The 26870-nt window shown below is 50.0% G+C and overlaps 1 long non-coding RNA gene across 1 annotated transcript in view; it reads right to left on the bottom strand.

The window, feature by feature from the left end:
- Positions 1-19244, bottom strand: part of LOC132814224 (uncharacterized) — a 65170-nt gene extending 45926 nt beyond the window's left edge. The window contains exon 1 of the long non-coding RNA XR_009644341.1: positions 19053-19244. This is a non-coding gene — a long non-coding RNA (uncharacterized LOC132814224). The remainder of the gene's footprint in view (positions 1-19052) is intronic.
- Between the last annotated feature and the right edge of the window lie 7626 nt (positions 19245-26870).

Below are 26870 nucleotides of genomic sequence, written 5' to 3'. Positions count from 1 at the left end.
TGCCAGTACTTGGCTCAAATCCCCCTCAACCCTTCCTGTTCGTATACCCATCCAGGTGCCTTTTAAATGCAGTAGTTGTACCAGACTCCACCACTTCCTCTGGCAGCTCATTCCATACACGCAACACCCTCTACATCAAAACATTGTCCCTTACATTCCTTTTATCTCTTTCCCCTCTCATCCTAAGCCCTCCAGTTCTGGACTACCCCACCCCAGGGAAAGAGACCATGTTTGTTAATCCTAACTATGCCTCTCATGGTTTTATAAGCCTCCTTATGGGTTCCCCCTCAGCCTCAGACATTCCAGGGAAAACAGGCCCAACCCATTTAACCTCTCCCTGTAGCTCAAATCCTCCAATCCTGGCAGCATCTTTGTAAATCTTTTCTGAACCCTTTCAATTTACACAATATCCTTTCGATAGGGAGGAGACAACAATTGCACGCAATATTCCAAAAGTGGCTTATCCAATGTCCTGTACAGCCAGACAATGACCTCCCAACTCCTCTCCTCAATGCTCTGATCAGTAAACACAAGCATACCAAACACCTTCTTCACTATCCTATCGACTCACAATTCTGCTTTCAAGGAATAATGAACCTGCAATCTCAGGTCTCTTTATTCAGAAACACTCCTTGGGACCTTAACATTAAGTGTATTAGTCCCACGAAGCGTTGCTTTTCCAAAATTCAGCACATCCCATTTGTCTAAATTAAACTCCATCTGCCACTCTTCAGCCCATTGGCCCAACTGATCTAGTTCCCGTTGTAATGTGAAGTAACATATTTTACTGTCCACTGTACCTCCAATTTTGGTGTCATCTGCAAACTTACTAACTATACCTGCTATGTTCACATCCAAATCATTTATATCATTAATGGAAAGTAGTGGATGCCGCACAGATCCTTGCGGCACACCACTGCTCACAAGCCTCCAGTCTGAAATGCAACCACCCTCGGTCTTCTCCCTTAGAGCCAGTTTTGTATCCAAATGGCTGGTTTTCCCTGTTTTCCATGAGATCTATCCTTGCTAACCAAGCTCCCGTGTGCAAACATTTCGTCTACCTCACTGAAGTCCATATCACTCACATCCACCGCTCTGCCCTCATCAATCTTTTTGTTCCTTCTTCAAAAAAAAACTCAATATCTTGAGACATGATTTCCCACACAGAAAGAAATGCTGATTATCCCCAATTAGACAGTGCATTTCTAAACACATGTAACTCCTGTCCCTCATGTATCTGGCCTTCAACGTGCCCACGACTGACGTCAGGTGAACAGGTCTGTAGTTCCCTGCCTTTTCCTTACCCCCCTTCTTAAATAGTGGCACCACGTTTGCCAACCTCCAGTCTTCCGCCACCTCACCCGTGACTATCGATGATACAAATATCTCAACAAGAGGCCCAGCAATCACTTCTCTCGCTTCCCACAGAGTTCTCAGGTACACCTGATCAGGTCCTCAGGGTTTATCCACCTTTAACCTTTCCAAGACATCCAGCACCTCCTCCTCTGTAATATCGACATTTTGCAAGGAGACATAATCTATTTCCCAATGCATTTTCCCAAACCATCATCCTGTTCTATATCTTCCATGTCCTTCTCTACAGGAAATACTCGTTCAGTATCTCCCCCATCACCTGCAGCTCCACGTGCAGACTGTCTTGATCTTTGAGGGGCCCTATTCACTCCCCAGTGAACCTTTTGTCCTTTTTGCATTTGTAAAAACACTCTGGATTCTCCCTAAACCTATTTGCCAAAGCAATCTCATGTCCACTTTTTGCCCTCATCATTTCCCTCTGTCCCTGCACAAGAAAAATCACCCCCTCCCGACTGATATCTACCCAACACTACACTCACCCCCTCCCTGACTGATCCTTACCCAACACTACAATCTCCCCCTCCCTGACTGATCCCTACCCAACACTACAATCTCCCCCAACCTGACTGATCCCTACCCAACACTACACTCACCCCCTCCCTGACTGATCCCTACCCAACACTACAATCTCCCCCTCCCTGACTGATCCCTACCCAACACTGCAATCTCCCCCTCCCTGACTGATCCCTACCCAACACTGTAATCTCCCCCTCCCTGACTGATCCCAACCCAACACTGCAATCTCCCCCTCCCTGACTGATCCCTACCCAACACTGTAATCTCCCCCTCCCTGACTGATCCCAACCCAACACTGCAATCTCCCCCTCCCTGACTGATGCCTACCCAACACTACAATCACCCCCTCCCTGACTGATCCCTACCCAACACTGTAATCTCCCCCTCCCTGACTGATCCCTACCCAACACTGCAATCTCCCCCTCCCTGACTGATGCCTACCCAAAACTGCACTCACCCCCTCCCTGACTGATCCCTACGCAACACTACAATCTCCCCCTCCCTGACTGATACCTACCCAACACTGCAATCTCCCCCTCCTTGACTGATCCCAACCCAACACTACAATCTCCCCTCCCTGACTGATACCTACCCAACACTGCACTCACCCCCTCCCTGACTGATCCCTACCCAACACTGTAACCTCCCCCTCCCTGACTGATTCCTACCCAACATTGCAATCTCCCCCTCCCTGACTGATTCCTACCCAACACTACAATCTCCCCCTCCCTGACTGATCCGTACCCAACACGACAATCTCTCCCTCCCCGAATGATCCCGACCCAACACTACAATCTCCCCCTCCGTGACTGATACCTACCCAACACTGCACTCACCCCCTCCCTGACTGATCCCTACCCAACACTGCAATCTCCCCCTCCCTGACTGATACCTACCCAACACTGCAATCTCCCCCTCCGTGACTGATCCCTACCCAACACTACAATCTCCCCCTCCCTGACTGATCCCTACCCAACACTGCACTCACCCCCTCCCTGACTGATCCCTACCCAACACTGCAATATCCCCCTCCCTGACTGATACCTACCCAACACTACAATCTCCCCCTCCCTGACTGATCCCTACCCTACACTGCACTCACCCCCTCCCTGACTGATACCTACCCAACACTGCAATATCCCCCTCCCTGACTGATACCTACCCAACACTACAATCACCCCCTCCCTGACTGATCCCTACCCAACACTGTAATCTCCCCCTCCCTGACTGATCCCTACCCCACACTGCAATCTCCCCCTCCCTGACTGATACCTACCCAACACTGCACTCACCCCCTCCCTGACTGATCCCTACCCAACATTGCAATCTCCCCCTCCCTGACTGATTCCTACCCAACACTGCAATATCCCCCTCCCTGACTGATTCCTACCCAACACTACAATCTCTCCCTCCCCGAATGATCCCAAACCAACACTACAATCTCCCCCTCCCTGACTGATGCCTACCCAACAATGTAATCTCCCCCTCCCTGACTCATCCCTACCCAACACTGCAATCTCCACCTCACTGACTAATCCCTACCAAAACACTGCAATCTCCCCCTCTCTGACTGATCCCTACCCAACACTGCAATCTCCCCCTCTCTGACTGATCCCTACCCAACACTGTAATCACCCCCTCCCTGACTGATCCCTAACTAAAACTGCAGTCTCCCCCTCCCTGACTGATCCCTACGCAACACTGTAATCTCCCCCTCCCTGACTGATCCCTACCCAACACTGTAAACTCCCCCTCCCTGACTGATCCCTACACAACACTGCACTCACCCCCTCCCTGACTGATCCCTACACAACACTGCACTCACCCCCTCCCTGACTGATCCTCCCCAACACTGCGCTCACCCCCGTCCTGACTGATCCCAACCCAACAGTGCCCCCCTCTCTGACTGATCCTAACCCAACACTGCAATCTCCCCCTCCCTGAATGATCCCTGCACAACAATAAATCACCCCCTCCCTGACTAATCTCCATCCAACTCTTCAATCTGCCCCTCCTTAGCTAGTCCCCCACCCTGGCTCATCTCTTTCCAACACTCTCCCTCCCTGACTGATCCCCACCCAACAAAGCAATCTCCCCCTCACTGACCCACCTCTCCCAGATCAGGTCAGTGAGATGGAAATATGAATATTTAAGCCTATCCTTTGTGTATTTGACTGTGACAACATTGAGAGAACACGATGTGCTGTAAATCTCCAAACGGTTAGATGGAGACACTTGGAGGAAGCTTTCTTCCAGATCTAAGTCCTTTCTCAAACTAATCTGTGATATTTACTTGAGAACCGTTTCAGTGAAATTCACTTTGAACCCTTTCTGTGCCTTGCTTCAGTTAACTGGGAACACTGATAATCTGGGCCGTACTGTTCCTGGGAATTTTGATGGGAGCCAGATTAAATGGAGATTGCTGGGTCCCATTCCTTCACATGGAAGAGATAAAGTGTCACAAGTGCACATTGAGATGCTGGTGGTGTTGTCCAGTTACTTCCATAAACAAGGTAAACAACCCAACCAGAGTGTTTGGAGTTGAGGAGACACTGGGGGAGCACTTTGGAACCAGTGGCCATAATTCTATTAATATTGTAACCACTGTGGAGTAAGACAACATGTTCCCCAGGTGCTAGATCTACATTGGGGCACAGCATATTCTGACGGAATTAGACAGCAGCTTGCAGGGATTGGTTTGAGAAGTTCTTTGCAGGCAAAGGGACCTCTGGCAAGTGGAAGTTCTTTAACTGTGGGATAGCTCCAGTTCAAGACCAGTCCGTTCCTGTGAGTGTGAAGAGTAAGGTTGGCAGGAATAAGGAACCCTTGATGGCAACAGACATTGCGGCTTGAAACAGAAAAAAAAACAAGCATGGGTCAGATACAGGCAGCTGGGGTCAAGGGAATCCCTGGGGATACAGGAGTTTACTGAATAAGGGAATCAGGAGGGCAGATGACTTTGGCTGAGAAGATGTGGGTGAATCCAAAGAGATTCTTGCAGTATATTAATGGAAAAAGAATAACTAGACAGAGACTCGGACCCTTCAAGGACCAAAGTGGACATGTATGTGCAGAATCGCAGGAGTTATTTCACCTCTGTGTTGACCTTGGGGAAGGACACAAAGGCTTGGGAACTTGGGGAAGTTAATGATGATCTCTTGCGAACAATCCATATCACAGGAGAGGAAGTGTTGAATGCATTAGAATGTATGAAGGTGGATAAATCTCCTGGTCCGGACCAAATATATCCAACAACACTGCAAGGGACGAGGGAAGAAATTGTGGGGTCCCTGGCTGATCTTTTTGCATCACCGTTAGGCACGGGTGAGGTCCCGGAAGATTGGAGGGAAGCAACAATTGCGCCCTTATTCGAGAAGGGCTGCAAAGAAAAACCTGGGAAATACAAATCAGTAAGGCGAACATCCATGGTAAGTTAGTTACTTGAGAAGATTCTGAGATATTAGATATATATGCATTTGGAAATATAGCTTTTGATTGGGAGTAGTCAGCATAGCCTTGTGTGTGGGAGACCATGCCTTACAAATTTGTTAGCGTTGTTTGATGAAGTGATCAGGAAGTTTGATGAGGGGAGGCCAGTACATGTAGACTCTACAGATTTCAGGAAGGCCTTTGATAAGGTTCCACATGGTACCTTGCTCTGGAAGGTTAGATCACATGGAATCCAGGGGGCGTTGGCAAACTGGGTACACAATAGGCTTGATGGGAGGAAGCAGAGGGTAACAGTCTGACTGAAGGCCTGTGACTAGTGGTGGGTCTCAGCGGTCATAGAATCATAGAATCCCTCCTCTGTGGAAACAGGCCCTTCGGCCCAACAAGCCCACTGGCCCTCTGAAGATTATTCTAACCAAACTCATTCCCTTACCCTATTACTCTACATTTACCCCTGACTAATGGAACGCACTTACACATCCATGAACAATATAGGCAATTGAGCATGGCCAATTTACCTAACCTGCACATCTTTGGGTTGTGGGAGAAAACCGGAGCACCCAGAGGAACCCACGCAGACACAGGGAGAACGTACAAACTCAGTTGGGGTGGCATGGTGGCTCAATGGTCAAAACAGTTAGGAGTGCCACAGTTACTCAGTGGTGAGCACTGTTACCTCACAGCGCCAGAGACCTGGGTTTGATTCCACTCTTGAGCAACTGTCTGTGTGAAGTTTGTACATTCTCCCTGCATCTGCATCGGTTTTCTCCCACTGTTCAATGGTGTACATTTTTGACAGTTTGCCCATAGTATCGATGGATATTCAGGTTAGCTGGAATAGCCATGGGAAATGCAGGGTTTCAGGGATATCATCAGGGGATGGATCGGAGTTGGATTCTATTCAGAGGGTCATTGTGGATTCGATGGGCTGAAGGGCCTGTTTCTGCTCTGTAGGGATTCTATGATATCACTTATCAGCCATATGACAATCGGTTTGACCAATATACAAAACGGCTTTCGCTCAAACAGCAGGCTACTCTGACAACAAACATAACCAGCTTTTAAAATTAGGTTTGTAATTCATTGTATAAGCTTCTTTCCATTCAAAAGACTGGGTGGGGGAGGGGGAATGGGTGAAATGTTGCGGCCTCCTTACTAAAACACAAATAGACAGCCAAGAGATGCTGGGTATATTGGACAAGTTATACACCCAACTCACAAAAGCCAGACAGCAGCCAGATGGTTATCCCATCAGCATAATGTCAAAGGCAACAGTTCCCCTGGGCAGACATATCCCTAACAACGTCAGCACCAAACCAAGGAGGGCCCAGACAGGAAGGCACCGGGGCCTGCGACACAAAGAAACTAACAACAACAAGCCATCCTAATGATCAGCAATGCTTCAAACTATTAACGGATTCTCCGAATTGGCCAGAACAATAGAAAGTTCTGGGAAACCATCCAGAAATGAACAACACCAGGGATCACCTGCAGACTGATCTCTTGAATTTTCTGGAGGCTTTCTGAGGTGACCAACATGGCAAGGGACAGAGACCGGCTGACCATCCAGAGAGAGAGGGAGAGAAACAAGCTGAAGCAAACCCCAGGAGCATGGGAGAGAGGGAGTGTGAAAAACCATTGAGAGAGAGATAGCTGGAACCAACTGGAATACTGAGTGTCACCCCTTTCAGTCTGTCCATGCTTCAACACCTGTTTGTCTCAGTCTGATTTCCCTTTCTCTCTTTGTTCTTCTCTCTCCCTGTCTGTCTCTTTCTCTCAATCTGCCTTTCTCTCACACCGTCCCTCTCACTGTCTGTCTCTGCGCCATCTTTCTCTCATCCCCCTTCTCCATCCCCACTCTCTCTACCTGTCTCTCTCTTTTTCTCACCCTCCCTTTCTCTTTTTCTTTATTTCAGACCTGAAATAATTTTGAACCCCCTAAAAACATTTGCCCCTCCTTTTCACTGTCCTCCTAAATTTATCCCCTTCCCCAAATACCTTCCCTCCCAAATACCTACCTCAGCAAATGTGCCACCCTCAAACATTTCACTGTCCCCAACATTGCTGTGAGCCCCACTCCCTGGGGCAGAGGGAAATGGGTGGAAAAGTGTGGTGCTGGAAAAGCCCAGCAGGTCAGGCCTGAACCATCGACTCTCCACACTTTGTAACTCTGACTCTCCAACAGCTGCAGTCCTCACTTTCTCACACTGGTAAATGAGTCTGGGTTGACTGTCTGGCCTGTGACTGTTTTAATGTACAGCAAGATCCCAGTCCCAGAATTACAGAAGGCTTGGAGTCCTTTCTGCCCATCATCCCCCGCTCCCCCATTAAATGATCCTGGTCCTGTTCAGGATCCTCAGGATTGGCCCCAGAATGGCCTCATTGATTATCCTTCGTGTGAAGAGATGTTGAGAGATCGGGATTGAAGGAAAGATGTGGGAGAGAGAACTGGGAACACAGAAATAGACATGAGAGCTGCAGAGAGAGAGAGGGAAGCAGTGAAATCTGTGGGATCAGACCCCTCTCTAGCATTTTGCTCCTTTGTCTCTCCCCGTTCCCACAGACAGCTTGAATCCCACAATTCATGTGTGTGTGTGTGTGTGTGTGTGTGTGTGTGTGTGTGTGTGTGTGTGTGTGTGTGTGCGCGCGCTCGCACGCTTTCGTCTGATGATTCCTCATGGCAGAATTCTCTGTCTCTGTACTGTCCGGGTTGCAGCTCCCGAAACAAATGTTGAATCATCCACGATCCTATTGAATAGCAGAGCAGGCTCGTGGGGCTGATGGTCTCCTCCTGTTCCTATTTCGGATGGTCTTATGTTCTTAGCGCTATCTCCCAGCTCTTGGCCCCCTCACTGGAGGTTATGCCTATACAAGGGCCTGATCTGTAGAGTGCTGCACTCTTCTGTGAGTCTCGGAGGGAACCAGCCTGGTTTGGATTGGAGTTGCAGCCTCTCAGTGAGAAGTGAAATCTCCTCGAGGTTCCCCTCAGTCTCTCACTATAAAGTGGAGCAGGCCAATCCCGGGGAAGCAAACAGCAGGCCAGGTCTGCCATGTCCTCCAGCTCCATTTCAGAAGGCCACATGGGAGGGGCTTGTTTCCTTCATCAGCTTCCCGTACTCTCCCTTCTGGGTTAGGGTGGGGGCCGAATGGCCTTGCTCCTGGCTCCTATTGAAGTGCAGGCTGGCAATGATTGGGTTATACAGGGCATGCCCCTGGAGTGAGGTCCGTTAGCTCAGTTGGCTGGGCGGTTAGCTTACCACACTAGCTAGAGTTACTGTGAAGGACTCTCCTTCCCTCCCTCCCCCCTCAGCTGGGATATGGTGACCCTCTGAATAAAACACCACCAGACACCGCTCTGTAATGAGGAGCTGTCCCATGGTCTGGTAAGACTACGGTGACATTACATTGGTTTGTACCTGGAGTACTGTGTGCAGGACTAGTCACTGCATTGCCAGAGGGATGTTAGTGTGTGGGGAAGGTTTACTGGATGAATCCCCACTGGAATGAACAGCACTCTCTTTCCCCCAGTTAATTCACTCTTGCAGCCTTTGTGTTTTTGGAGACACACGGACCAATTCACCTGAAACAGCAGCTGGGTTTTATATTCATGGGCACCTGATAAGATTGGTTAGTTTACATGCACACACACACAGACACACACACACACACACACACTCTCACACACACATACACACTCTCTCACGCACACACAGACACACACTCTCTCTCACACAGACACACACACTCTCTCACACAGTCACACTCCCATTCTCTCACACACCCACTTACCCTTACGCAGACACTCTCTCTCACACACACACATACACTCTGTCTGTGAGTGTGTGAGAGACAATCTCTCTCACACGCACACATACTCTCTGTCTCTCTCACACAGACATTCTCTCTCACACACATACACACAGACAGACTCACAGACACACGATCCCTCAAACACACACACACTGACACACACTCGCTCACACACTCAGACGCTCTCTGTCACACACACACGTAAACGCACAGTTACTCTCTCTCATACACACATACGCACGCAGACACACGCTCCCTCAAACACATATAGACACACACTCTCTCTCACACACATGGACACACACATTCGCTCTCTCACACATATACACTGACACACAATCTCTCTCACACACAGACGCTCTCTCTCACACACACACACATAAACACACAGTTACACTCTCTCTCTCACACATACACACGCAGACACATGCTCCCTCAAATACATATAGACACACTCTCTCACACACACACTGACACACACACACTCTCTCACACACAGACACACTCACTCTCACACACACATGCACACACACTCTCTCACACACATACACACTCTCATACACAGACATAGACACACAGACACAGACACACAGACACATTCTCTCTCTCACACAGATACACTCTCCCTCACACACATGCACACAGAGACACACACCCCCTCAAACACACACACAGCCACACACACTCACATGAACATGCACTTTCTCTCTCACGCACACATATACAGACACACAGAGATACACATGCTTCCACTCTTTCACACACAAACACGGGCAGTCTCTCTCTCTCTCTCTCTCTCTCTCACAAACACACACACGGCTGTAAAGACATGGTTGAGGTATTGCTGGAGAAATGATCTCTCTGAGGACTGAACCCTGATCTCACATGGTGACTGCTCCAGGGAGACAGACAGCAGCTACAGAGACTTGTTGGATCTTCCTGTGCCCCACCTCTTGCATCGACAGCATTAGTTTGTTTAGGTGCCTGCTTTTCTAAAACGTCTCCAAGCAACAAGTAACAATAGATTGATGAACGTTTTCCTCCAAACCATGTTTCAGACACATCCTGCTGTTATTTTTCATTGAATGTTTAAAATGATCTGAATCTTCTGAAATGGGGAGTGGCTTCCATTTCAAATTACAACACCAGAGTGCCTCGGGGACCCTGAGGAAATGATCAGGGAATTGCATCTGTTCCTTTCTATCCTCTGCACTCTGTACCACAAGATAGTGCGACCTCAGTACTTCAGATTGTTCTCCCTCTATACCTCAGACAGTGCTCCCCAATACCTCAGAAAGTGCTCCCTCAGTACATCAGAAAGTGCTCCCTCAATACCTCTGAAAGTGCTCCCTCAATACCTCTGAAAGTGCTCCCTCAATACCTCAAATAGATCTCCCTCAATACCTCAAATAGTTCTCCCTCAGTACTTCCAAAAGTGCTCCCTCAATACCTCAGATAGTGCTCCCTGTATACCTCTGAAATTGCTCCCTCAGTACCTCAGTAAGTGCTCCCTCAGTACCTCAGTAAGTGCTCCCTCAGTACCTCAGTAAGTGCTCCCTCACTATCTAAGAAAGTTCTCCCCCAATATCTCAGAAAGTGCTCCATCAATATCTAAGTAAGTGCTCTCTCAGTACCTCAGAAAGTGCTCCCTCCATGTCTAAGAAAGTTCTCCCTCAATATCTCAGAAAGTGCTCCCTCAATATCTAAGTAAGTGCTCCCTCAATACCTCAGAAAGTGCTCCCTCAATACCTCAGACATTGCTCCCTCAATACCTCAGATATTTCTCCCTCAATACCTCAGACAGTATTCCCTCAATATCTCAGATAGTTCTCCCTCAATACCTCAGATAATGCTCCCTCAATACCCACGTAGTTCTCCCTCAATACCTCACATAGTGCTCCCTCAATACCTCAGATAGTGCTCCCTCAATACCTCAGACAGTATTCCCTCAATATCTCAGATAGTTCTCCCTCAATACCTCAGATAATGCTCCCTCAATACACACGTAGTTCTCCCTCAATACCTCACAGTGCTCCCTCAATACCTCAGATAGTGCTCCCTCAATACCACAGATAGTGCTCCCTCAATACCACAGAATGTGCTCCCTCAATACCTCAGAATGTGCTCCCTCAATACCTCAGAATGTGCTCCCTCAATACCTCAGAAATTGCTCCCTCAATACCTCAGAATGTGCTCCCTCAGTACCTCAGAAAGTGCTCCCTCAATACATCAGATAGTACTCCCTCAGTACCTGAGAAAGTGTTCGCTCAATACCTCAGATTTTTCTCCCTCAATACCTTGCTTAGTTCTCCCTCAGTACCTCAGGATGTGCTCCCTCAATACCTGAGATAGTTCTCCCTCAATAACTCAGATATTACTCCCTTAATACCTCAGACAGTGCTCCCTCAATACCTCAGAAAGTGCTCCCTCAATACCTCAGAAAGTGCTCCCTCAATACCTCAGAAAGTGCTCCCTCAATACCTCAGAAAGTGCTCCCTCAATATCTAAGAAAGCACCACTTTGTTGTGTTTAACCCCCAAAGCCCCTCAGACAGTAGCTCCACAAAACATTCACATCCTCAACACTTCAGGGCTCAGCCCAGCTCCCGCCTCAGACTGTGTTCAAACCCCTTCAGACTGTAAGGACCGACATCCACCCCTGTCCAAGATTGGTGCCCAGGTTCCCAGAACATGACTTGTCTCTGTGGATTAATTTTAGAATTCCTACAGTGTAGAAGCAAGCCATTCTGTCCATTGACCCCACACTGACTGTCTGAACAGCATCTCACCCAGACTCACATCCTCTACTGTATCCCTGTAATGCTGCATTTCCCATGGCATCTTTAGGCTGTGGGAGGAAAGTGGAGCACCCGGTGTAAACGCACACAGATAGAGAGAGAATGTGTAAACTCCATACAGAGAGTCATCCGGACACAGAATTCTGTAATTCTGGGACTGGGATCTTGCTGTACATTAAAACAGTTGGACACATGATTTCCACAAACAAAGCCAAGCTGACCATCCCTAATCAATTCTTGCTTTTCCAAATGTATGTAAGTTGTCTCTCAGAATGCCCTCCAACAGCTGACCCACCACTGCCATCAGGCTCACAGCTCCATAGTACAATGGCTGTACCTTGCAGCCTTACTTCAATAATGGCCCATCATTAACCACCCTCCAGTCTTCAGGCACCTCACCCGTTGTCACTGACCAGTCCATCTGACAAGGCCATCTCCATCCTTCTGTAACCTAAGGCTATCCTCCTCAGTATTTATCACCCAACCAATCTTCCCATCATTCATGAACCCAATGATTAACCATCCACCATTCAAACCTAAATCTTTTCTATCAACCACATCAGCAAGACCCCAACAGTGAGACATGAACGGACAGAGATTTCTCATTGGGCCGTCACTGTCTGCTTCCTGCCACTCAGCATTCTGCGCCAAATTCCTTGGATCTTGAGTTTTTATGTTCACTATCAGATTCCGGTATGGATCCTGATAAAAGCCTGACTGACCTCCAAGCAGGCGACAGGAAAGTATTGCCCTTATTTACACACCTGGTCACCTCCTTAAACAGTGCAATCCCATTGGTCAGACCTGACCTCCCCTTAACAGAACCATTCTGACTGTTCTTCCTGAACTCCAGTCTCTTTAAATGCTGATTAATTCTATCTCCCAAAATTGCTTCCAACAGACGTCCCACCCACGATATTAGCCTGACCGGCCTGGAGCTGCCTGGTATATCTCATGCTCCTTCTTGAATAACAGTAACACATGGTCAGTCTGCAGACAACTCTCCTGTGGCCAGAGGGGATTTGAAAATGTTTGCTCGTGTACCTGCTACTTCCTCCATCACCTCATTCGGTAAACTGAGACACATTTCCCCCGTCTTTGGAGATTTATTGGGTTGTAAGAAGGCCAGACCACTCAGAACCATCTCTCTCTCTATATATATGCTTATTCATTTAATTATATCACAGAGCATCTCCACGATTTATTATCAACCCTGTCCCAGTGAGCACTGACAAAGTGCATCCATTCACTACACCCTCTGGGTCCATGCACAAACTCTCACTGTCTTCCACAACCTACTCTTTCTCTCATTATCAATTCATCCTTAATGTCACGGTAAAGTCCTTTCAGATTTTTATTTCCACTCTTAGCCCTCCTCTCTCCCAGGCAATTACCCTGCGATACGGTTTGGAGGAGTGTGGGATATCATTCTGGAAGTGGATGAACATTGGGAAGCTCAGAAATAAGGAACACACGACTGTGCTGAATGTGGGGCAGTGGGATCCATTTGGGATGAGCAGACGGAAGCTGAGGATTGAACCTCAGCCCTGCAGCATGAAAATATCCCTTTGAGCTGGCAGGTCAGTCACGTGAAACGAACCCTCCAACCCTGGGAAAAGAGGATGTAACCTCTTCAAGTTCAAAAACCAAATGAAGATGGTCTGTTTGAACACAGTCTCTGGAATCTGGACACGGGAATCATTGCTGAGCAGGGTCTGTAGGACGCAGAAGCAGAAATGTACTGAACAATTCCAGATATTCCTCGTAGACCACAAGACATGGGAGCAGAAATTAGGCCATTCAGGGCATCTGATAGTGTGGCACTCACTCAGTACTGACTCTCTTACAATGCAGGTATCCCCCAGCCTGATGCGCTGACAGTGCAGCACTTCCTCAGTATTGACCCTCTGACAGTGCAGCACTCCCTCAGTACTGACCCACTGACAATGCTGCACTCCCTCAGTACTGACCCACTGACAGTGCGGCACTCCCTCAGTACTGACCGTTTGATAGTGTAGCACTTTCTCTGTACTGATCCTCTGACACTGCAGCACTCCCTCAGTACTGATCCTCTGACACTGCTGCACTCCCTCCACACTGAACCTCTGAAAATGCTGCACTCCCTCCACACTGACCCTCTGACAGTGCAGCAATGCCTCAGTACTGATCCTCTGACAATGCTGCACTCCCTCTACACTGATCCTCTGACAATGGTGCACTCCCTCCATACTGACTCTCTGACAGTGCAGCCCTCCCTCAGTACTGACCCTCTGACAGTGCAGCACTCCCTCCACACTGACCCTCTGACAGTGCAGCACTCCCTCAGTACTGACCCTCTGAAACAACACTCCCTCAGAACTGACACACTGACCGTGTAGCGCTCCCTCAGTAATGACCCTTTGACTGTCCATCACCCTCTCAGTACTGACCCTCTGGCAATGCGGCAATCACTCAGTACTGACTGTCCGACACAGTGTGGCGCTCCATCAGTACTGACACCCTCACAGCGCGGTGATCACTCAGTACTAACCACCTCAGAGGGTGGCGCTCCCTCAGTAGTAACCCTCTCACAGTGCGACACTCTGACAGCATGGCCATCCATTCGCACTGACCCTCAGAGAGTGCGCACTTCATCTTTACTGACTCTCTCACTGCATAACAATCCCCCGCCCTGACTCTCTGACAATGCTGCACTCCCTCAGTACTGATACACTGACAATGCTGCACTCCCTCCACACTGATCCTCTGACAATGCCCCACTCCCTCCACCCTGACCCTCTGATAATGCTGCACTCCCTCCACACTGACCCTCTGACAATGCTGGACTCCCTCCACACTGACCCCCTGACAGTGCTGCACTCCCTCCACACTGATCCTCTGACAATGCTGCACTCCCTCCACACTGACCGTCTGACAATGCTGCACTTCCTCCACACTGATCCTCTGATAGTGATGCACTCCCTCAGTACTGACTCTCTGACAGTGTGGAAGTGACCCTGTACTGACCCTCCGACAGTGTGGCCCAGTCTCAGGACAATACCTTAGACAGTGCAGCGGTCGATCAGAATTGACACTCTGACAATCCAGCAACCCCTCAGTACTGACCCTCCGACAGTGCAGCTCTCCCCCAGTACTGACCCTCTAACAGCGCCGCTCTCCCTCAGTACTGACCCTTCGACAGTGCAGCTCTCCCTCAGTATTTACCCTCCAACATTGCAGCTCTCCCTCAGTACTGACCCTTCGACAGTGCAGCTCTCCCACAGTACAGATCATCTGACAGTGCAGCACTGCATCAGTACTGAACCTGAGTGTAGCACTCTCTCTGGACTGACCCTCTTACAGTGCAGCATTCCCTCAATACTGACCCTCTCACAGTGCAGCACTCCCTCAGTACTGACCCTCTGACAGTGCAGCACTCCCTCAGTACTGACCCTCTGACAATGCTGCACTCCCTCCACACTGACCCTCTGACAATGGTGCACTCCCTCAGTACTGATACAATGACAATGCTGCACTCCTCCACACTGACCCCCTGACAGTGCTGCACTCCCTCCACACTGACCCCCTGACAGTGCTGCACTCCCTCCACACTGACCCCCTGACAGTGCTGCGCTCCCTCCACACTGACCCCCTGACAGTGCTGCACTCCCTCCACACTGACCCCCTGACAGTGCTGCACTCCCTCCACACTGACCCCCTGACAGTGCTGCACTCCCTCCACACTGACCCCCTGACAGTGCTGCACTCCCTCCACTCTGACCCCCTGACAGTGCTGCACTCCCTCCACACTGACACCCTGACAGTGCTGCACTCCCTCCACACTGACCCCCTGACAGTGCTGCACTCCCTCCACACTGACCCTCTGACAATGCTGCACTCCCCCCACACTGACCTTCTGACAATGCTGCACTGCCTCCACACAGATCCTCTGACAATGCTGCACTCCCCCACACTGACCCTCTGACAATGCTGCACTCCCCCACACTGCTCCTCTGACAATGCTGCACTCCCTCCACACTGACCCTCTGACAATGCTGCACTCCCTCCACACTGACCCTCTGACATTGCAGCAGTCCCTCAGTACTGACCCTCTCTCAGTGCAGCTCTCCCAAGTTCAGACCCTTTGACAGTGCAGCACTCCCTCCACACTGACGCTCTGACAGTGCTGCACTCCCTCCACACTGACCTTCTGACAGTGCTGCACTCCCTCCACACTGACCTTCTGACACTACTGCACTCCCTCCACACTGACCTTCTAACAGTGCAGCACTCCCTCCACACTGACCCTCTGACAGTGCAGCACTCCCTCCACACTGACCCTCTGACAGTGCAGCACTGCCTCAGTACTGACCCTCTGAAACAACACTCCCTCAGATCTGACACACTGACCGTGTAGTGCTCCCTCAGTAATGACCCTTTGACAGTCCATCACCCCCTCAGTACTGACCCTCTGGCAATGCGGCAATTACTCAGTACTGACTGTCCGACACATAGTGTGGCGCTCCATCAGTACTGACCCCCTCACAGCTCAGTGATCCCTCAGTACTAACCACCTCAGAGTGTGGCGCTCCATCAGGAGTAACCCTCTCACAGTGCGACACTCTGACAGCATGGCCATCCATTAGCACTGACCCTCAGAGAGTGCGCACTTCATCATTACTGACTCTCTCACTGCATAACAATCCCCCGTCCTGACTCTCTGACAATGCTGCACTCCCTCAGTACTGATACACTGACAATGCTGCACTCCCTCAGTACTGATACACTGACAATGCTGCACTCCCTCCACACTGACCGTCTGACAATGCTGCACTCCCTCCACACTGACCCCCTGACAGTGCTGCACTCCCTCCACACTGACCCCCTGACAGTGCTGCACTCCCTCCACACTGACCCCCTGACAGTGCTGCGCTCCCTCCACACTGACCCCCTGACAGTGCTGCACTCCCTCCACACTGACCCCCTGACAGTGCTGCACTCCCTCCACACTGACCCCCTGACAGTGCTGCACTCCCTCCACACTGACCCCCTGACAGTGCTGCACTCCCTCCACTCTGACCCCCTGACAGTGCTGCACTCCCTCCACACTGACACCCTGACAGTGCTGCACTCCCTCCACACTGACCCCCTGACAGTGCTGCACTCCCTCCACACTGACCCTCTGACAATGCTGCACTCCCCCCACACTGACCTTCTGACAATGCTGCACTGCCTCCACACAGATCCTCTGACAATGCTGCACTCCCCCACACTGACCCTCTGACAATGCTGCACTCCCCCACACTGCTCCTCTGACAATTCTGCACTCCCCCCACACTGAACTTCTGACAATGCTGCACTGCCTCCACACAGATCCTCTGACAATGCAGCACTCCCTCCACATTGACCCTCTGACAATGCTGCACTCTCTCCACACTGACCCCCTGTCAATGCTGCGCTCCCTCCACTCTGACCCTCTGACAATGCTGCACTGCCTCCACACAGATCCTCTGACAATGCAGCACTCCCTCCACACTGACCCTCTGACAATGCTGCACTCTCTCCACACTGACCCCCTGTCAATGCTGCGCTTCCTCCACTCTGACCCTCTGACAATGCTGCACTCCCTCCACACTGACCCTCTGACAATGCTGCACTCCCTCCACACTGATCCTCTGATAGTGATGCACTCCCTCAGTACTGACTCTCTGACAGTGTGGAAGTGACCCTGTACTGACCCTCCGACAGTGTGGCCCAATCTCATGAAAATACCTCTGACAGTGCAGCTCTCCCTCAGAACTGACTCTGACAGTGCAGCTCTCCTTCCGTACTGACCCTCTGACAGTGCAGCACTCCCTCAGTACTGAACTTTGGATAGTGCATGCTCCCTCAGTACTGACCCTCTGACAGTACAGCACTCCCTCAGTGTTGACCCTCCGACAGTGCAGCACTACCTCATTGTTGACCCTCCAACAGTGCAGCACTCCCTCAGTACTGACCCTCCGACAGTGCAGCACTCCCTCAGTACTGACCCTCCGACAGTGCAGCACTCCCTCAGCACTGACCCTCTTTTTTCTATTTCATGTAGTGTTGTGGAAATTTAGAGTCATAGGGTTTGCAGATTCTGAGGAAGCATGAGCGAGACACACAGTCCAAGCCCTGTCTGAAACTCTCTGTAATAGACTATTCAGAGGCACAGAGTCACAGAGATACACAGCTTGGAAACAGTCCTTCCTGTCCAACGTGACCATACCAACCAGATATTCTCATCTCATTTCGTTCCATTTGCTAGCACTTGGCTGATATCCCTCTAAACCCTTCCTATTCACATACTCATCCTGATGCCTTTTAAATGTCACAATTGTACCAGCCCCCATCATTTTCTCTGGCAGCTACCTGCATGCCCTTGAATAAGTGCTCAAACATTCATACTGTCGATACAAACTCCAATAAACACCAACCTACGAAAGGCTATGAATGACATCTTCAACCCACCCTTTGCTTCATCGTTATGCTGATTTCAGCACAGGTACAGAAACAGTCTTAGTCACCATCCACCGTCACCCTGTAATAAACTTATTTTCAAATGGGGCTTGCATGTGATTCCCACACCCTCTAATAGTTACCTGGAAGGTGGGGGTGAGCTGTACTCTCCTTACTGCAGTCCCTGGGTGTCCCACAGTGATGTCAGGGAGGGAGCTCCAGGATTTTGACCTATACACTGTAAAGAGCTCTCTTCCTGGAGTACCTTTTTAAAGTTGGGAAGTTAGTATAGACCAGGAGGACCCGAGAGCTGCTGTCCTGTCAGAGAGAGAGGCCTGGTGGGTCACACACCTCAGGTGAGGGGCGAAGTTGAGAAGTTGGGGCCTTCATGGTAATTTCAGACATGATAGAGATTGAACCAACAGTGTTGGCATCACGAACCAGTTAGCTGAGATAACTGACCCCCCTTTGTAGCAGAGGGGTTCAATCCCTTGAACAGAGCAAGCTTGAGAATTCAACACTAAAACCAATCTGTACGGATGCACTGGAGACCTGAAGCATCAATACAGAGATTGCTGAAGAAGCTAAGCATGTCCGGCAGCATCTCTGATGGGAGAGGGAGAAAGAGACAGACAGAGTTCACCTTTCAATCCAGTGATTTCTGCGGGAAAGCTCCTTCAGAACAGACCGTTTTGAGGAAGGGTCACTTGAAATGTGAATTGTTCCTCTCTCTCCTCACCGTTGCTGCTGAATATCCCCAGCCATCTGTTTGCTTGAGAATTTGATCTGAGCTGATCCAAGCGTCACTGAGTCATTCAGTCTGTGCTCAATGCCCTGAGGCTGCTTCTGCTGAAAGTTGACAAACAGGTTTAAAGCTTTATAAGGTGTTGTATTCGGAGGGCGGGCTACATGGGAGAACAGATACAGAACACAGGCACTTCACAAAGATCCTTATCAATGTAACTTTGTGATGTTAATTCAGAAGGAACAGCACAGACCTAACATTTCAGTTAATCAGCCAAGGGGAGTGTATATGTCATGGCAAAGACTTGTTGTACAGACTGTACAGAACCGAACTGTAGTGACTGTGTTTGTACGGAGAGTTCTTTTTGTGAATAAAGTCTCTTTTTGAAATTGATATAAATATTTTTTCGAGGGGGATCAAGCACCTTGAGCTGGTGGAGACATTGCCCTTATCTATAATCTTTCTTAAATAAACACTAGACAAGTTAGATACTCCCCGGGTATACACATCAAACGGTCATCAATGTGGAGGAGATGGTGGGATTGTCAGGGGAGCTCAGTGTTGCCTCACCCCACCCGGGTTCGATTCCAGCCTCGGGCGACTGTCTGTGTGGAGTTGGCACATTCTCCCCGTGTCACTGTCCAAAGATGTGTAGGCTAGGTGGATTAGCCAGAGGAATGAAGGGTTCCTGGGATGGGGCGGGGTGTTGGGGGATGCGGTGGGCGGAGGGGGGAATAGGATGCTCTGACGAGGTTCAGTGTGAACCTGATGGGCCGAATGATCAATCCAGAGACTCAAATAATGTTCTGGGCCGTGGGGGGAGGCTGTGGGTCATCGCAGTGAGAACAGGTTTGGGAATGATCACGGTCCAAGGGGACAACAGGTTTACTTTCTGAGATGTTGAGGGTATGATGTTTTCTCGAGGGGCTTTGGGGATACACTTACTGAGGGGATGGTTCCTAAGGTATTGAGGGAGCACTATCTGTCAGTACAGGGTGCAGATAGTCCAAAGGTACAGATACACTTCATAGATCATAGAACATAGAACAGTACAGCACAGAACAGGCCCTTCAGCCCAGGATGTTGTGCTGAGCATTGATCCTCATGTAAGGTAAACCTAATGTACGGACCCTCAAATGTCTGTGACCATATACATATCCAGCAGTCCCTTAAATGTTCCCAACTTCGCTTCCACAACTGCTGCTGGCAATGCATTCCATGCTCGCAGAACTCTCTGTGTAAAGAACCCACCTCTGACATCCCCTCTAGACTTTCCTCCAACCAGCTTAAAACTGTGACCCCTTGTGTTAGTCATTTCTGCACTGTGATATAGTCCCTGGCTATCGACTCTATCTATGCCTCTCATTATCTTGTATAACTCAATTAGGTCCCCTCACTTTCTTCTTTTTTCCAATGAAAAAAGTCCAAGCTCAGTCAACCTCTCTTTGTTAGATAAGCCACCTATTCCAGGCAGCATCCTGGTAAACCTCCTCTGAACCCTCTCCAAAGCATCCACATCTTTCCTATAATAGGGTGACCAGAACTGGACACAGTATTCCAAGTGCGTTCGAACCAACGTTTTGTGGAGCTGCAACAATATCTCACGGCTCTTAAACTCAATCCCCCTGTTAATGAAAGCCAAAACACGAAATGCTTTCTTCACAACCCTGTCTACTTGGGTGGCCATTTTAAGGGATCTATGTACGTGCACACCAAGATCTCTCTGTTCCTTCGCACTGCCTTAATCCTGTACTCAGCTTTCAAATTCGACTTTCCAAAATGCATCACTTCGCATTTATCCAGGTTGAACACCATCTGCCACCTCTCAGCCCATCTCTGCATCCTGTCAATGTCCCGCTGCAGCTTACAACAGCCCTCTACACTGTCAACGACACCTCCAACCTTTGTGTTGTCTGCAAACTTGCTGACCCATCCTTCAATCCCCTCATCCAAGTCATTAATCAAAGTTAAAAAAAAGAGTAGAGGCCCAAGGGCAGAGCCCACCACTCACCACTGACTTCCAGGCAGAATACTTTCCTTCCACTACCACTCGCCGTCTTCTGTCGACCGGCTAATTCTGTATCCAGACAGTTACATTTCCCTGTATCCCATTCCTCCTGACCTTCTGAATGAGCCTACCATGGGGAACCTTATCAAATGCCTTATTGAAGTCCAGATACACAGCATCCAACGCTCGACCCTCATCAACTTGTCTAGTAACATCCTCAAAGAACTCAATAAGATTTGTGAGGCATGACCTGTCCCTCACAAAGCCGTGTTGGCTGCATTTAATCAAACCACGCTCTTCCAGTGGGTCATATATCCTATCCCTCAGAATCCTTTCTAACACCTTGCAGACGACAGACGTGAGACTGACTGGTCTGTAATTGCTGGGGATTTCCCTATTTCCTTTGTTGAAGAGAGGAATTACATTTGCCTCCCTCCAGTCCTCAGGTACGACTCCAGTGGAGAGCGAGGATGCAAAGATCTTCGCAAGCGGCGAAGCCGTCACATTTCTCTCTTCCTAAAGCAGCCGAGGACAAATCTGGTCTGCCCCTGGAGACTTGTCAATCTTAACATTCGTCAAAAATTTCAGCACATCAGCTTCCTCAATCTCTATCTGATCCAGCATGCTTACCTGCTCCTCAATGGTTTCATTCACTACAAGGTCCTTTTCTTTAGTAAAGACAGAAGCAAAAAACCCATTTAGGGCTCCCCGTACCCCCTCAGCCTCTACACACAAGTTCCCTATGCTATCCCTGATCGGTTCTCCTCCTTATTTGATCATTCTCTTATTCCTCACATACGTGTAAAATGCCTTTGGATTCTCCCTAATCCTTCCTGCCAAGCCTTTCTCGTGCTCCCTCCTGGCTCTCCTCAGACCATTTTTGAGCTCCTTACCCGCCTGCCTGTAATCCTCTAGAGCTGAGCAAGACCTTAGCTTCCTCCACCTTACGTAAGTGGCCTTCTTTATTTTGACGAGAAGCTCCTCCGCTCTCGTCATCCAAGGTTCCTTTATCTTACCCCTTCTTGCCTATCTCAGAGGAACATATTTATGCATCAGTCGCAACAACTGTTCCTTAAACCGTCTCCACATGTCTATAGTGCCCTTTCTATGGAAAAATTGCTCCCAGTCCATGCTTCCTAACCCACGTCTGATAGTATCATAGTATCCTTTTCCCCAATTAAATACCCTCCCATTGTACATGCTTCTCTCCTTCTCCATAGCTATGTACAATGCGAGGCAGTTGTGGTCACTATCACCAAAATGCTCTCCCACCACAAGATCTGACACCTGCCCAGGCTCATTGCCGAGCACCAAATCCCCTCTCCCCTCGTCGGCCCACCAATGGCCTCTCCCCGCGTCGGCCGCTTTAATGTACTGAGTTAGGAAACCCTCCTGAACACACCTTACAAAAAGAGCTCCTTCCAAACCATCTGCTCGAAGGACGTTCCAATCAATATTGGGCAAGTTAAAGTCACCCATTACAACAACCCTACTCCATTCACACTTTTCCAAAATCTGCCGATCTATGCTTTCCTCAGTCTCCCTGCTGCCGTTTGGGGGGGGCCCAATGAGGTAACTGCTCCCTTACCGTTCCTAATTTCCACCCATACTGACTCAGTAGGCAGACCCTCCTCGACAATAGTAACTTCTGTAGCTGTGATACCCTCTCTGATTTCCTTTCTGAAATCCCTGTATGTGGTGTCCCTCAAGGGTTGGCCAGCACGGTGGCTCAGTGGTGAGCACTGCTGCCTCACAGCAGGGACCAAGGTTCGATTCCAGACTCGGCAACTGTGTGTGTGGAGTTTGCACATCCTCCCTGTGTCTGCGTGGGTTTCCTCCGGGTGCTCCGGTTTCTTCCCACAGACCAAAGATGTGCAGGTTAGGTGAAATGGCCATGCTAAATTGCCTGTCATGTTAGGTGCATTAATCAGGGGTAAATGTAGGGGAATGTGTCTGGGTGGGTTCCTCTTCGGAGGGTCAGTGTGGACATGTGGGGCTGAAGGGACTGTTTCCACACTGTAGGGAATCTAAGGATCTATCCTTGGCCCCTCCTTTTTCTCACCTACACACTGCCAGGAGGTGATATCGTCCAAAAGCACCGTGTTAGGTTTCACATGTACACTGACAATGCCCAGCTCTCCCTCCCCATCATCCCTCTCCATTATTCCACTGTTATTCAGTTATCAAACTGCTGACCACATTCCCACTACTCGATTGGCTGCATTTTCTCCAATGAAACATTGTAATGGTTAAACCCGTTGCCTTCAGATGCTATTAGAAATTAATTTCCCTTACTGCTGAGCCCCTCCCTCTCGCTGGGTGCAGTCTGAGGTAGAACTACACTCTTTACAACATTGCTGTTATATCTGTAACCCCAAGGTGACCTTCTGATCAGATTCTACACAATAACAAACACCAGGAATTCCAATCTTTAAAATGTTGCTTGTCTCCACCTCACCCCAGTCCCATTGCTACTGAAACCCCTCACCCGTGTCGGTGTTGCCTTAAACTTGATGAATCTGAAACAGAGCCCTTGATTCCTTGACTGACCCAGAATCTGCTAGCTTTCTGTGTTTCCTGCACAATGACCCCCCTGGTCCCTTTGTGGTGCAGCTTTCCACAGTTCCCACCATGTCAATAGTACTCTGTTCTCTTACCATCCCCTCCAAAATGACCAACTTCCCATTTTCCCAAATTATACTCCATCTGGCAACTTGTTGCCCCCTTCTCCTGTGCATCTCTCATACTTACCAATCCTCTTAGAACTTTACAGTTATGCCTTTTCTGACAGATTCCACCCAATTCTTCTAAACGTTAACTGGTTGTCCTGGGCAGTGGGAAGCGTGCAGTGTTGCTCTATGGGAGGACGAAGAGGAGCTTGCTGCACATTGGTCAGAATGGAGGCCACTTGCCCATCGAGCTGCATGAGCCTTTCAACCCCCATGTCTTATTGATGAGGCACAGCGGCAGCACAGAATTTAAAAAAGCAGCAAATCCTGCTCTCCACATCTCACTGACTCTTGGAACATTCTCTCCCATGTGTCAAAGATCTGCCCTGTTCAGTCACATAAAGTCCCAAGTTGGAAACTCCTAGAAACTCACATAGATTTCCCCCTGAACTGACTGCTGCCCTCCACAAGGGGTAATGTGTCCAGTCATCCTGGGCCAGGAGGAGGGGGTGGTGCGAGTTTCTAATCTGAACTGACAGTGATGGATTTTATAAACTTGTGTTACAGGATACTACAGGTGGACATTCAGATGGGAATCTCAGTCACTGTAATGCCAAACCCTGACAGAATTACTGCATTCATCAGGAGCTGGATATTCACATTGTGTGTGAGGATTGTGTTCCAGCTCAATCCCATTTACTGCATAAAAGTTCTCCTTTGAATCATCCCATTCTCTCAATAGATTTGCCCAAACATTCAATGTGTCCTGTAATCCTTGTATAATGAGCCGATGGGTGAAAGGTTTATTATTATAACCTGTATCATTTCTAAACCCCTCTTTCACAGCGCAGCCACAATTTCCTCTGCTCAGTTTCCCCAAACCCCGGATTCCCCCAATGTCTGTTTGCTGTCTATAAGGTACACATCAGGATTGTGTTGGAACATTCTCCACTTGCCTGCATCAGTGCAGCCCCCAACAATATTAAAGAAAGTGACCATCCTCCAGCACAAAGCACTGTGCCTGAGTGGTGTCCCATCCCCCACCTTCAGCATTCCCTCTCCCCACCCCCGGGGTACAGTGGCATCACTGTGTAAAAGGGAAAGGCAGCATTGTCCTCCCAGACCATAGGGCTGCTCTCTCATTAGGGCGAGATGGCTGGTGGTGGGTTTAACCTGAAGGTTACCACAGCCCAGGCAAGGGGAGAGGTTAGAAAGGAGAGTCCATCTATTGTAGATGGATATTCTCTAAGTATTAAAATCACCAATATCATAAAAATGAATAGTGTAAAAAAAATCCAAAACACACTACTAAAATCTCCCATTCCTTGAACCATCCTGGTAAATCTCTTATGCCCCCTCTCGGGGACCCTGCCATCCTTCCCAATGTGGGGGCAATCTCTGGTTTGCACAGACCCAGCTGCTCTGTGTTCCTGTGGGTGATGGCATCATCGAGCACCAGTTGCACTAAACCTCACTGTCTGTCAGGGTGGGAGACACAGAAATCCCGAAAATATTTGGGATGTATTTAGGTGCACGCTTGCGATGCCATGATAGATGATGCGAATGACTGTGTATTGGAAAATGGATTAGGATAGTTTGGTGATAGTTTTCTGAACTGAAATAGACTCAACGGCCCACAGAGCCTTTTTCTGTGCTGTAAACCTCGAGACAATTAATATCGGGATATGACAGGCCACATGGCTTGGAAAGGGTGGATACTAGGAAATTGTTTCTGTTAGGTGAGGAGACTAGGACCCGTGGACACACCCTTAGAATTAGAGGGGGTCAATTCAGAACAGAAATGCGGAGACATTTCTTCAGCCAGACGGAGGTGGGCCTGTGGAATTCATTGCCACGGAGTGCCCAGCCTGACCCTCACTACCACCCACACACCGCCCCCAGCCTGACCCTCACTGCCGTCCACTCACCGCCCCAGCATGACCCTCACTACCACCCACACACCGCACACAGCCTGACCCTCACTACCACTCACACAGCGTCCCCAGCCTGACGCTCACTACCACTCACACAGCGCCCCCAGCCTGACCCTCACTACCACCCACTCACCGCACCCAGCCTGACCCTCACTACCACCCACTCACCGCACCCAGCCTGACCCACACTACCACCCACTCACCGCACCCAGCCTGACCCTCACTACCAGCCACACACCGCACCCAGCCTGACCCTCACTGCCACCCACACACCGCACCCAGCCTGACCCTCACTGCCACCCACACACCGCACCCAGCCTGACCCTCACTGCCACTCACACACCGCCCCCCAGCCTGCCCCTCACTACCACCCACACACCGTCCCGAGCCTGACCCTCACTGCCTCCCACACACCGTCCCGAGCCTGACCCTCACTGCCTCCCACACACCGTCCCGAGCCTGACTCTCACTACCCCCACACACCGCCCCCAGCCTGACCCTCACTACGACCCACACACCGCCCCCAGCCTGACCCTCACTACGACCCACACACCGCCCCCAGCCTGACCCACTCTACCACCCACACACAGCCCCCAGCCTGACCCTCACTGCCTCCCACACACCGCCCCCAGCCTGACCCTCACTGCCTCCCACACACCGTCCCCAGCCTGACCCTCACTACCGTCCATACACCGCACCCAGCCTGACCCTCACTGCGTCCCACACACCGCCCCCAGCCTGACCCTCACTGCCTCCCACACACCGTCCCCAGCCTGACCCTCACCGCCGTCCATACACCGCCCCCAGCCTGACCCTCACTACCACCCACACACCGCCCCCAGCCTGACCCTCTCTACCACCCACACACAGCCCCCAGCCTGACCCTCACTGCCTCCAGCACACCGTCCCCAGCCTGACGCTAACTACCACCCACACACCGCACCCAACCTGACCCACACTGCCATCTACACATCGCACCCAGACTGACACTCACTACCGTTCACTCACCGCCCCCAGCCTGACCCTCACTACCACCCACTCACCGCACCCAGCCTGACCCTCACTACCACCCACTCACCGCACCCAGCCTGACCCTCATTGCCAT

The sequence above is a fragment of the Hemiscyllium ocellatum genome, unplaced genomic scaffold (assembly GCF_020745735.1).
Source record: "Hemiscyllium ocellatum isolate sHemOce1 unplaced genomic scaffold, sHemOce1.pat.X.cur. scaffold_754_pat_ctg1, whole genome shotgun sequence".
Taxonomy (NCBI): Eukaryota; Metazoa; Chordata; class Chondrichthyes; order Orectolobiformes; family Hemiscylliidae; genus Hemiscyllium; species Hemiscyllium ocellatum.
The sequence above is the reverse complement of the archived record's forward strand: the minus strand, read 5'-3'. Positions and strand labels throughout refer to the sequence as shown.